This window comes from Dermacentor variabilis, chromosome 7 (genome assembly GCF_050947875.1).
Source record: "Dermacentor variabilis isolate Ectoservices chromosome 7, ASM5094787v1, whole genome shotgun sequence".
NCBI classification, from domain to species: domain Eukaryota; kingdom Metazoa; phylum Arthropoda; class Arachnida; order Ixodida; family Ixodidae; genus Dermacentor; species Dermacentor variabilis.
In genome coordinates, this window is record NC_134574.1 from 49,834,530 (window position 1) to 49,849,060 (window position 14,531).

The window sequence follows — 14,531 nt, forward strand, 5'->3', positions numbered from 1 at the left end:
GCACCAGATATTTATGTCAACCAGAGGTTGGACAAAGAGGCATGTTTGGACGTGACCTGTAATCAGATAAATTGAAATATTAGATGGATGCCAATTATTTTGGTATGCTCTGGCATTTCGAAGATCAGATATCTGTAACTAGATTTTCATGACCACTACACGAGCCGTTAAGTTTGTAACTAAGAAGTTATTGAACGTTATTAATTGAGTTAGCGGATGGTATACTTTGGAGGTTCTTCTTTTTTTGCAAGATAGATCGGTCTGGAAAGATAATTCGACTGTAGTGAAGTAATTCGAGTAATATTTGGCGGTTAAAAAAACGTGCATGGAGTGTTTAAAAAAGCTTACTATATATTGGCGATGCCTCGAGCATTTGTTCCGAAGAATGTGGCATTCAATTGTATTCCCCGTATCAATAGATAATACAAAAAGAAAATGCTAAATATTGTTTCGAACTCTTTCAGCTAGGACGCCAATATGAGTACCACTGGACTGGCCCCTCTGGAGTGCCCCTTCAACCCTGCCGAGCTGCGGATATTACGTCAGCGGAAGACAATGTAAGCGGGCAGTAGTGCAATATCCGCTCCGATCATCTCCTGTAGGCGCCGTTGCACAACCATGCCTGAACGACTCAATAATCTGAGGGAGACCGGCCGCATTGACGTGATGCAACTGCGGGCGATCATTATGAGATTTTGCAAGCGAAGCGGCTTGTTTACGATATTCATGCTCTCGTTTAATAACGCGAATGTAACGAACTACCACATGTATTCAAGTGGCACAGGACATATGCCCAGACAGCATTTAAAGTTTATAGGCTTTATTTAGGCAATTGTAGGGTCTGTATTCGTACTGGAATGTGTAGGATAACGTCCTATAGCGTACATCTGTCGGTGGACCTGCTGTCGGTAAGAGAATCAAGTACAAAGTTGTAAACGCACCAAAGAGAAGAATAAAAACATTGTGTAGAGAATAACATTAGAAGCGAACACTCCAAATACATAAAGTATTAGCTACACTGGAGAGTAAATATTGCAATAAATGGAATATATTGCACCATACCTAAGACGTTAGCTGTCTAGCTCAAAAGCAAAAAAATACATGTATAATGTAGTTAACGACTTTGACAGCATGGGAGACCATATCAAAATAACATTCATGAAAAGTATGCGGTGCACTTATTGCGATTATTTCACCCTCTGAAGCCTGCATTGCTTGCGTTAAAGGTAACCGCACACGTATAATGTCCAAATCCGGACGTTATTTAATGGGCTGGCGAACAAGTTACTACATAAAATATTGATGGTGCCGTTAAATTTGCAGCGTTCAGTGAGCGGGCAGCGTTTGTAGGCAGCCTCGTAATGTCTCTCGCTGCTTCGATGAAAGGCCCAAATCACCGCACCGACTGGCAGCGGGCCAGTGCCGTCAGGGCCTTCGGAGAGGAAGCGGCCGCATGGGAACGCTGGCGTGATGAGCGGCAACAGAGCCAGCTGTTGAAGACGACGAAGACGAACGCGCGAGCAGTGGCACGAGCCATTGCTGATGATGATGATAGTTTTTACTCTCGCTGATTTGTTGACGGACACAAAAAATGGACTGAACCCTAGCCATGAACACCTTCGCTCTAAAAGGACACATTGGTGAGACCTCCGGGTGTAAGAAAATGCAGAGTGAAGGAAGGCACCTGCGCGATTGTTATTGGGTTCAGGTATATATAACGTTTTCGCATAACTACATGCATAGGATAAAGAAAAATTTCAACGGGAACGCTCACGTTCAGGAATTTATTTTCTCCCGAAACCTCAATATTTCGAATTTTCTGAATTGTTAATTTTTTCATGTTGCCTATAGCAACGAAGTTTGTAGAGCTATGCGTAATTAAATGTAGCTTCTATCATGCATATTCACCGCGCAGTTCATGACGTAACTTGGACCGCATTCTATATTTTCGTCGCTTCATCTTACGAGGGTTTTATTATGGCTATATGGGTGCATTGCACCTTTTGTCAGTCTAATATGTTATCAGTACCACATATTTACATGTACAAAGCTTGATTTGCCAAAATGTAAAGCCCGTGCGCTGATGAGGGTAAGCAAGAAATTAAACATATATATAAATAAACAATAATAAACCTCCGGAAAAAGAAAGAACAAACAACCAAACGTAAACTAAATAAATAATATATCCGAGCAATTCCACCCTGTGAAAGCGGATGCCCAGCGGAGCTATCGGTAAGTAATGTGTTAATAACAAATATGTTGATCGAACATAACAGACACATCCTACAATCAGTTTTCTTTTTTTAAAAATTTTTGTTGGTTTACAAAATTTCATACACAATGCTTTTCTTTATTTTTCACCTTCTTTTGCTTGCTTTGTTTATTTATTATTTGGTCACCAAGATGTTTATCACTTATCATCGCTATGATATACGACCAGCGGCTCTCTGGTGACACTGGAAGAGTTTTTGGCTAATGTGACGTCTTTACACGACCGATGACGCGTCGTGGGCGCACTGATGTTTTTCTAACATTCAATGTCGAACCTTTCCAAGAGAAAGGCCCCGAGCCACTTTCCATCTGGCCGAGACACGTCTATGTCGAAATCATCCACAATTACGATGGGAGGGGTGAGCCAACCAAAGGTTGATACGTTTAGAGTTTGCAGCGCGATATTGGTCCGTATTACGTGCAGCCCGCCGTCGCCGCGCACAATCCCGCTTCTGTTCATGACGGCGTGCTTCGTAAGCGAACTGTTCTTGCGCAGACCTCACTGTACGCGGTCTACACCTTGTACGGGTGGAAGGGAACTGAGATAAGGTTACGCAATCTCTCAATAGGGCGCGTGACGTCAGATCGCAACAACCAGTGTCTATTCCGGTTTGGCCGTTTTATTACGATATATTTCATTACAATGCGTATTACATTTGTCGCCATTAAACGAAGCTAGGGCATACTGGGCGACAGGCTTTTGCTTCATGCTTTAGCTCTTTCAGCTTTGGGGCGGCTGCCATCTTCTTGGCCTACGCATTCAAACCGCCAGAATATAGCGTATAACAGCTCCACTCTAATAAATAGCAACGGTGTTATGGATCACATATTACGTAGCCATATTTTGTTGCCTTTATGAAGGCTATAATTACCGGAGTACCGGAACGTGTAAGTCTTCAGTCTAACAACGGCTGTGACTGCTCCCGGTATGAAGCGACATGCCATATTTTTGATGTCCTAACACACAATATTTTCCCGACATTATTTTACAGAATTTGTGTCAGACTGCAACACAATATTACGCGAGGCATGTAGGTAATGACAAGCATGATCACATGCTCACCAGGGTCGTCGGTAATTACTCACATATGCTAGACTCGACAGAATGCAGGTAGGTCATATATGTCTACCAATCAGTAGAAAAGTGCGATTGCCTTTCCCTATTTTAGGAATGAAATAATTTGACTGAGAGGGGATGATTTCTTGCTAGGAGAAACAAATTTTAGTGACTTGACAAAAGCTTTTAAGCAAAGAAGCATTAAGGAATTTAGTCGGGAAACTTTGGATAAGATGCGTTTCTTCTCGATATTTTTAAGAGGTTTTTTCAAATTAGGCAAACATTTAACTTACTAGACTTAAGCATTTTGGCCCATGAAAAAGTAAAAGTGAAGAGTAAACATAAGGAAGATGCCCTGGTGAAGTTCTTGTAAATTTCGCTGACAAGAATTGACCAATATTAAGCCATATAACTTCTAAGAGTAAATTATATGTTCATCTTTTAGCCACATTAAGTTCATACCTGAATATATAGGATCCGAATGGTTAACAGAATATTTCTTTCCAACATTTCAGTCTGAGCGTAACACTCCTGATGAAAGAGAGTACACGACACTGAAATCGTAGTAATGCTTCATAAATTGTTGGTATTTCAAATAACTTTTGTTTATCTTGTTATTACCAGACGTGACTTCTATCCCGATACTGTTCGCTAGATGGTGGTGATCCCGTACATTCATGTTATTCCGTGCACACTGAAGAAGATAGGCTAAAGTGCGGGATTTTCTGTCGTATTTGCCGCACCCCACAAATCGTCTCATTTGTGTGGCAGAACTAGCCATATGGGTAGACAATCGAACTTACGCAATACTGAGCACAAAAAGAAATTCGTTCATTGCTCAAGAGGTGTTGTGTATAGCATGCCTCCTTCACGCGGCCAGACTTACGTGGGAAAGAAGGGCAGATGCCTAAGGGTGAGATTGCAGGAGCACAGCTAGAAACTGATAAAATGGGGATAGAGTTTTTGTAATACTTTCCTGTCAATACGGATATCATCCACTTTTTGACAAGACAGTAATACTAGTTAGAAATACGCATGACAATGCAAGAGTTATAATTGAGGCAGCTGCTGTTTCAGGAGCCAACTGCATCAGTGAACCTTCAATAGCGATGAGTGAAATATAATTTGTTTACTTAGGGTCATCTGCACGTGGGGAGACACCTTAGAATTATCTAGTTGATTTGTGGTGGTCTTGAAAACTTGCAAAAATATACGTGGTTTGTTATATCGTGCGTGAGGTTACATATTCATGTTTCTATCTAATAAAGGTCATTTTGAAGCGAGCGCTTGTTTTGTCGCTACTTGTTCTGTTCCGTATATAGTTTCGCGCTTGTTATATCATAGTGGGATACCAACTAGCCCAGTCTGACAGCTTGCTTGCTGAAGGAGTGAATGCTAAAGAATTACTATGCTATTTGTTATCTTTAGTGGTTTCTAAGTCTTTCCGTTGTTGTGTTGTAGACTCGACCATGAAACTGCCACAGATTGATGACAAGCTTGGTTTTGAATTTCGTCGATACCACGCTCCTCTATCAGGAATCGTTCTGCACTTTGCGGCTCCAGGCTGTCAGAATTCAGTCTGTCAGTCGATGTTCCTAAGGTTCAGGTTATCGATTGATACGTCTTCGGGTTACGGAGCGCTCGATTCCTGGCTAACCGAGTCAGAAAGGTCATCGTACTGAAGAGGATGCGGTGCTGCTTGAGTCGATTTCCTTTCAAGTACAAATTCTTCTTAAGTGCGAAGTTTTCAGAAAAGAAAGCTGTTCTGATTTCTTTTTGCGCTTTATGGTACAGTGTAAGCTTTGCCAACTTTTCATGTTTTGTACCACGTGTATATTTTCATTCTGTATTTTTTGAAGACCATACCGTTATGTTACTCTTCTTAAAATCTGATGTTACGATACGGCGCTCAGAAATGCTTCTCCATTAGATGGCTGAAGAGCACTTTTCCGGCTGAAATTGAAGACCCTATCTCAAGTAAGATGGGCGCAGATTCAATGCACCAACTGATCAATAGAACTTACTCTTGGCCTTGTTGGTTCTTGCAGAGTAACATAACTGCATCAAAAAGCGCAGACACAAAGGCAAAGGAAACACGCAGGCGACGACGCAGGCAGCCACCTCTGTCGTCCGCCTGTGTGTTTTTCTTGCATTTTGTGTGTGTGCCTTTTGCGCTAGTTATGTCATCCATTGATTAAGTGCAGATGTCAAGCATGATTGCGAAGCTGAGGAGAAAAAAACTGCAGGGACATTGAGAGACTGCTCAATAAGATCACTAGGACAATTTCACTTTTAGACTCCATTTCTGAAGGTGAAATACCTTTCTCTTTGCACATTTGCAATTATACAAGGACTTCATATTTGCTCCGCTTGGCGCAATCTGCAGTCCACACGAATAGATGTTTCGGAGTATCATCGTCTTAAACTGCGTACTCCGCCATGTCCATGAAGGTATTCTTTACATCCTAAATAGACGCTAGAAACTCAGAGCTCCCTGGTGAAATTATCCATGAGGCTAGAGCGGATAGCTATGGTTCTTTTCCCTGCTTCATGTTGCAGGATTATGAAAAAATAAAATGAAACAGAGGTCGTCCCTTGTTTTTTTCGGGACTACGTTCTGAGGATCGCGTCACTTCTTTAAAATGATAACACTGCCAAAAACACGATAACTTATCGACGCGTTAGGGTGCGCAAAAGACGCTCAGCTGAACGTAACAAGACACTGACAGTACCACGCTGGTAGGAGTGCGGAGTTTACCTATTTACGATATTAGTGCTTTTAATTTTAGGATGCACCTGAAATAAATATTACAATAAAGTGGGTTGCTTAGGCTGCCAGTTCGTCCACTATGATACGTGTATTTTCATTGAACCATTGCTTGTCATAATAAAATAACCATGTTGAATATTTACGTCAAACGTATGTTTGTATATGATGGTGATAACACTGCTAACATTCCTAGAATGTCTTAAATAATGAAGCATGTCGCATGTCAAGTGCCAGAGGCGCTATGTCCGCTCTACTGTTTACTTCCTCTAGAGACATGTGACTACTAAATACTACTACACCAGCAGTAGGCCTCTGTGAAAAAAATATTTGGCAACCGAGCTAGCTTGCTGTAAGCAACTATGAGGGACGGCAGCCCAAGACAAATCGAAGACAAAGAAAGAAACCAGAGGAGCACAAACAGACTAAACTAGAAGGGCAACTGACTAACATGGATGTATATGTAAAATATATATGTACAAGAATGGTAGTAGTTAAGGCAACAGACTTGCACGTTGCGAAGTGATTATCAGGTGGATGACGGGAGGGGTCAAGTAGTGGGACAACCTTATATGTAACCAGTGTCATGGCAAAAAGCGCTCGGTAGGGATATTTGCATCGAGTAAGAAACTTTTCTCAGAGCCCACCTTCACGAGACGGAGACCACCAGAGCACTAAAATACCAGGTGTAAAGAGCACATCTCGGTGTGGTTTATAGCAGAAGCAGATCTGGGAACAAATTCACAAAGCTTTTCGTTCGCAAGTGTCCTTTTTCCACTGGCTCGTCTCCTTCACTTGAGGTATGCCCAGCATCAGGATTGGCTGGAATTTGCGCTTACGAACACTACCATTCGTAAGAGCTTTCTGTGAATAAGGGTCCTCCTGGTTCTCCTCAGAGGTCACGAGCCAAGGATGGGGAATGTAACAGGTAAGGATGGCGCGGTAATTACATCACGTGCGTATTCACTCACTGGGGCTCTGGAAGATGGTAGTGTGTGCATAGGTGGCTTCGGTTCTCAGTCATTAAATAAAAACAAGATTAAGCGAATCCCACTCATCGTTACGATTGATGATTTCAGAAGCACTTTGCTGGCAGCCAGCTGCACATGATTGCTTGGCGTTGCGCAAAGCGTCACCGGGTGGATGATGATGATGATGATGATGATGATGAAAAACATTATTTATCCCTCTTTAAAGGGAAGGGGCAATGGAATAGAGGGTGGGGGTAGGAACTACTTGAAGTAGGCCTCCTTTATCCTCTCAGCCCACTCCAGGACCAATGTGTTTGTGCAAGATGAAAACCTATACCTGGCGACAACTCTCTGAGGCACTCCAACCAAGGCTAGGGAGCCGAGTCACACCTGTTTTGCTACGTGCCTGCATGTAGTTCCCCACCGAAAAAATATTTACGCTATGCATGCTAAGTAGATATGTTACAGTAACTTGAACTTTTTCAATGGAAAATAATTTAATCGAGAAAAACGCTGCCTTGTCGAAGGAAGTTTGTTTCATGCTATTCTATGCTTTTTGGCTTTCTGGCGTCCGTATCTCTTTCCCATCACCTTTAAATAAATATGGCGTCCCCGGGTTGCAGCACGTCAGCGCCGACTGCCGACTCACGTCCACAGCGTTCCATGACCCCAGCCGCCGTGCATCCGTGGCAAAATTTGTAGAAAGAAAAGCTGTTCACGCAGGCCAAGAAACTCGTGTGCAACGTTTACGCAGAAGTATGCAAAAAGGAGCCGCAGCTGGCTGTCACCGACACACGTCGCAAGGTGAGCGAGCTCACTGGGCTTAGCGAACGCATTGAGTATCGGATTAAGCGCGACGTACAGTGTGGCCCATTGAAGTCACCGACGCGCAAACGGCCGCGTCTTCCAGCCGCACACAGCAAGGCCGGTAACGGAAGAATGACAATGCAACTTCACGACAGTTTCTCCCTCACCGCCCTACGGAGAAAAGGGTGCCAGTATTTCCTGCGAAAAAAAATTCCGACAACTGCAAAACTAACTCGAGATGTGACCAGTGACAGCGACATGGATGTGCCTAAAAATGTATGTACGTACAATGGAAAGGCTGCTCAACGACATTGGGTTTTCTTTTGGCAAACGGAAGAGAAACTCGGCTATGCTCGAGATAAACGACACCACCTTGTGGCGGCGGCACTACCTGCGTACCATACGGGACCTCCGCACCCAAAAGCGGTATGTACGATATTCGACGCTTTTTGCAAGTTTTATTTTGGAACGACGAATAAGTGTTTTTTTTATGCCCCCATAAAATTTATTCTTTAATTGTGCCATAAAAAGATTTTTTCCGAGACGCAAAAGGCGCTAACTGCGTTTGGCTGTAATAGTTAGCATAGAATGTGATAACGCGAAAGCTTTCACTGCTCACAGATGCGCTGTGTGCAGAAATACAAGCGTTGTTGCTTGACAGTTCGGTACGTTGTTTATCCTCCCGGAAGAGACATTAAGGTTAGCGTTGCAAGTGGTGGCGTTTCTTGCAGCCGCATTTCGGGCATCATCGCATTTAGATGCCCGCTGTGCAGCTCACGCCAGTCACCTGGTCAGCGTTTGTACGCTGCGCGGAATAATATGCTTCGCTTATTGCGTCTCACGAACAAGCGATGCCTGGATACTGCTTAGTCATAAGTGCTGAACAGTGTATATTCGCTCAGTCCTTCGCCCGTCTTGAGAAGTTGCGAGATGCGTGCGCCTGGCGACATGCTTGCACCGCCTCGTGCATTCCCCGCCTTTGCACTTCGGCAGCCGGCACGCAGGTGCATCGGGCTGCCAGCGATCGCGTTCTTCCTTCTCGAGCCTGTCTAAAAGCGCGCCGCAGAAATAGCTTCGGTACCGAAACTACAGACGTCCGAGGTCGTAAGCGCGCCATGGTTCTCGTGACCACTCCGCCTGGCGGGTAGAATCGGCGACTATCATAACCTACGAGCCTGTCATGATAGTCGATATCATGACCTCGGCGCCGTACACTGCGGTAGGCGCAAGCCGCTGACGACTAACTGTCCCAATATGTTTAGCCCGTCAAACGAGGAGCCTCGGCAACATGCCGCCAGCCGTCTATTTACCCCTTCATTGCATCCGTTCCGTTCAACGGTACCGAAAGGAAGGAAAACGCCGATCGCAAGCCTTCTCGAGCTAAACTTAGGGAAACAAATCTCTCTTTTCCAGCAGCAGGCTTACACACATTATGACAAATTATATGCGACGCGCGTTGAGGTATTTAGGATTTCGCCCTTGCGGAGAAGATGTCTAACATGCCTTTAAAACGAGAACGACTACGATTTTAATGAGATACGGACTAATTGTGGGTAGCAATGTAAAAGTTCAGATATGTGCTGATCAACCAACCAGCCCCCGTCAAATGTCCTAATCATATTTAAAACGTAGCCCACATTTCCTAAGTCATACGCAGAGTCTGGACGGTGAAAGGGCGAAAAAACTACTCTTTCATTTAACTGATTGCATACATATATATGATTTGCAACAATTTTGCGAAATATATTTGTAATGTATAGTATGGCAAATTTTTTTCCAAAGAAAGGTAATGTGTGCTCGCTAGTAGAGAGATTTGGAATAAACTACATCGTGTATTCTGTAGTAGTTTCTGCCTGTATATATTGACTTTGTTTGTAACACCTCAAACCAGAAGGCAAAGGTGCAGCTTAAGTAAGATCATTGTGTCATATATTTATGACTTCAACCGGGCTGCTAGGGAATATATCTGAATTCGTTTTGCATATGTATAGTATCTTTGATATTTCTAAATACATGCGGGATATGACATTTGACCAGCTCCAATTTTATTCAATATAGGCGCCCAAGAACTGTATTGTAACAAGTTTAATTCTTTCTTTCCGTAAAGCTAATTGGACCTGAGAGTTAATAACGTTATTTCTAGATGGAAATATAGAGAAATTTGTGTTGCTCATGTTCAGTTTTAAATGGCTGCAAGATAAAACCTGGCTAGTCCCATAATTAGGATATTCTCAGCTACCCTACGAAACACGAGCAAAAGGGAGACATACTCAACATTCCCAAGAATATTTGTGCTACTGGCCTTGCGCACAACACCAACACGTAGAATTTTTATTTCATTGGGAAGCATGCCATTCCACTTAATGCAATTGTAAATGTGAGCAAGCGGCACACAAAAGTCCAATGTTTATTTGACAGGATGTATGTAATCAAAGCCACTCAAACAACCAGTTCTGAAGATTTTGAAGCCGTTTCCATAGCATGTGGTGTAGCCGAATATAAATAGGAGTGTTGGAGGCTTGGAATAGTGCAAGATTGCGGGTGAATGAGTTGGTCTTTGCAGGCCACACAGAATGTCAAATCATGCTAAATACCATTATTTGCCAGTTCATTTCCAGAGTATGTCACACAATCAACAGTAAGGTTTGCCGGAATGGCATCGCCGTTTACAGTTATCAGTGATTTCAATAGTGCCATGCTTTACGGTAGCAATTTCTAAAGTTGTCGCCAACTATACAACATAATTGTTTCTTGCTTTTTTCTCCCTTTCACAAATTTCTTTTAGGCTCATATTTGCCATGATTATTGTACAACATGCTGTCTTTATTTCTGTTCAGTTCAGTAGTATTTATTTTATTACCATTCTGTTATATTTTATTTCACTTTTACAATTTCTCGCTAATACTGTATAACGCTGCTCGTTTCATTCCGTTATTTTCTTTATTTTTATGTTGTCACCCTCTCCCCTCTGTCAGGCCTTGGCGACTGAAGGTATTGAAAATAAAAATAATAAATAATACCCTTTGTGTGCTTTCTTCAAGTCGATGTTAAGGTTGCTCCTGACTTTTTTCTACTTGACTAACTTGTTTATGTCACTGTTTTTAATAAATACTAGCAAAAGTGTACCTGAGTGGTTAATTCTTATTAATAATAATTTTGTGGTTTATGGCTTTCTAGGCTTGCGAGGTTTTCTTATTGTTCTGGCAGCGAGCGTTATGTAATGCGTTTCGCATATTTTGTTGAAGAAAACATCATATGCCCTAATAGCGTTCGTAATACATAGAATGTCTTCGCAATTTTATATGATAGCATACTACGGAACTAAAATAGGGTGCTTTTAGTAAAAGGTTGCCTGAGAGAACGCTTGGGTGATTCTTCGTGGCAATTCGCTAAAACGAGAACAGAAAACAAGGGCATGTAATCACTGCTCCCGGAGTACAAAACACCAGCCCGCACATCGTAAAACCATCTAGAAGAAGACACATCAATCAAAGACATACCGCTTACAGTGAAACATTTGTTAATCCAGGTGTAAGTACCCACTTGATAAACTGGCTAGAACAGGAATCAGTACATAAATATTGTTAATAAATCCCGTAATATTAGTTTTAGAGGCGACAGGTAGAAAATAATATTTGGAGACGACATGTGCCTAAATGTAGTTACAAGGTAGCTCTATAAACATGCTGAAAAATTTTCTCATGAAATCAGCTGGTGGGCGCCAAAGCACTGTTATAGCCAATGAGCGATTAATAACCATCAATAATTCGTAGTCTCCAGAAAGAATCGACTACTCTGAAACAACAGTGTATCTGGCATGGCCAGTGATATATAGCGCCGTTCCGCCGCATATTTGATTAGAACAGCTAATGGAATCACAAGAATACTTATCTACTTAGACAGTGTCGCTTTCAAAAATGCACTTAATTTGACTAAATGCTATAATAATAAATTCCTGCTTCAGTGAAACCAAGTAGGGCTTATGTCCTGATTGTTTCTTTGTGCTTTTTTGGTTTTTTTGTCTGTTCTGTAAGGTGCGTGTATATAAATGAAATTAAAAAAAAGATTTTCGCACAGTGACAATTCATTAAGCATATGACGGAACCAGACTTCATACCACAGAATAACCTCTAACTAGTTCGCCATTGCACGTGACCGCCACTAGGTTCATATGGTGTTATGCAACATTAAAAATATTATCATCAGTCTTTAGCTAAAGTTCTAGCTACCGAGACTTTTTTTTTTGCATAGATCTGCCCATTCCTTCAAACGAAATGGTAGGATCTTCCAGATGTTTTACACTTTGGCAACCACAGCAATTACTTAATAATTCAACCTAAATTGTTGGAGAATTGAATCCCGGCAACATAGTTATCAAACTCGCTCACTGCACTTGTCACTGGCGTTTGGCTCCAGGGCAAGTAAACCAGACCACCACAGCGCAAAAATTGTGTTTTACTATGCGGAGCGTAGATGGCTTCGATTTCAACTGTTGTTATTTCAACTATGTTTGCCTAGCGCACAATGTAGTTTAGCCTCACTAGCGGGTTCTCGTTCTCATTTTGTCCATTTTGTTGTTGTCCGTGAATTTTTAAGTTCTGCCTGCATCTGCCGCGTTTGCTTATTGGCTTTGGCGTTGGGCTGTAAGCACTAGGTCGCAGGACTTAATCTCGGCCAAGGCGGCTTAATCTCGATGCGGATTAAATGAGAAAACAACCGTGTACGAAGATTTAGGCGCACGTTAAAGAACACCAGGTGGTCTAAATTTCCGGAGCCCTGACATACGGCGTGCCTCATAAACAGATCGCCGTTTTGGCACATAAAACATCAGCAATCTTTTTTTAAGTGCTGTCTGCGACTGCAACATTTGTAAGCTCTAAAATCCCTTAAAGGTACCGATCTCTAGGTTCCCTTCTATGTTCTCTACCATACAACGTACACACGTACTCATCATCACAGGTTCATTCCGCATGAGATCTGTGGAGTGCACCTTTCATAGAGCCATTCCACTCTGTGATGGTGGATGGCCAGCTGAGCTGTACATAACTATAAACAAAATAAAATAAAACAACGAACAATATAACACAAATACGCGCGTTCTTATGTTTATTTGTATGCATGTTTATCTCGTGACCAGAGTAATTTTGGCATTAAGGTCGCTATGATGGACGGCCATGGGCGATGGGATGGCAGTGGAGATGCTCTTAGTGAACGTTAAGATCGCGCACGACCGATGGCGCATCGTGAAGACATTGGTCTTGGTACAACACCGAAGGCCGAGCCATTCCGAGAGAAACGCCAATAACTTTCTGTCGAGACGAGACACATCGGCGCTAAAATCACCCACAATGACGATAGAATTGGAGTCCACTGGGAGGATCCACTCAAATGCGTCGATCATAATATCTTCAAAGTCCCTCTTTGGCGTTCCGGCAGTAACGTATGCGGTGGAGACGACGATTACGTCCCCAGTCTGTACGGCGCACGCGTTGGCACATTCCACGACAAGGTTGTCGCCCGTCGTTTATAAGGCACATGATGCGACGGCCGCGCTGTCGTTATTTGCTTAGTTCAAAACGCATCAAACCTTCATGGATCATAGCTTTTGACGCATCTGACCTCAAACGCAGCTGGGACTGATACGGTGACATGAGTTTGCGCTACAGTTAAGCAAATTTTTGCTGTATAGACGCCGCCGTCGTTTTGCCTACGCACGTCACAAAACGCTCGAAATTAGCCTAAGACAGCTCCGCTGTAAAAAAAGGATGTTGCACCATTTCCAATAAGTATAGTTATCATGTGACGTCGTGATTGCCGTTTCTTCTAGTGCTATAACCGAATATGATGGTCAGTGGTGAGAGTGCATGCCAGTGGGGTGCTCCAACCGTGTCATCGAGGTGATTAGTCGGCCGTGAACGGTGAATGATGACAGTGGCATAGAATGAAGCGGAAGGGATTGCTACAATAAACCGGCCCTATTTGGCGTCACTTCTTCTCGCAGCTTCGCAACGTGCTGGTGCCTCAACATGGCTGCCCCATTCAGATCTTTATGAGCCATATATCGTGTCCTGATGATTTGGCCTTAGCTGTCAGTGCCGTTTAGGAGCCATACTCGGAGAGCACTGGTTACTTTACATTGGTACAATGTTCCTGCGTTAAGAATGATTGGTGAGTTATTTAAGTGTGAAAGCATAGTGACACAATGCGACATTTTACATTTTGTAGTCTAAGTGATGTTAGGCTTGTAATATATCTCGTAGAACACTAAAAAAAAAACTCCCTGAGCAATTTAGAAGGCACAATAAACCCTAATGCTTTGTCATAGCATTCCCTTGAGAGTAATTTTTCTTCTTATTGTATTGATGCCACTGCGCTTATAATACAGTGAGAAATACTTATTCACCGTTTACTTTTGTCTGCTATAGCAATCCGTGCTTTTTGTACAATATCCGAATCCCTGTTACATTTGAGCATAATTAGCTTTTTAATATATAAAAATATACGTTACGAAAACCCAGATTTAAAGATATCTATTCATATATGTTAGATGAATGAGTTAGTGCATGCTGAAATAACGCTGAGAAAACGAAGATATAAAGAAACAGAAGTTTGAACGGCACATAGAACAGCCACACGTGGTATACAATTGTATCTCATC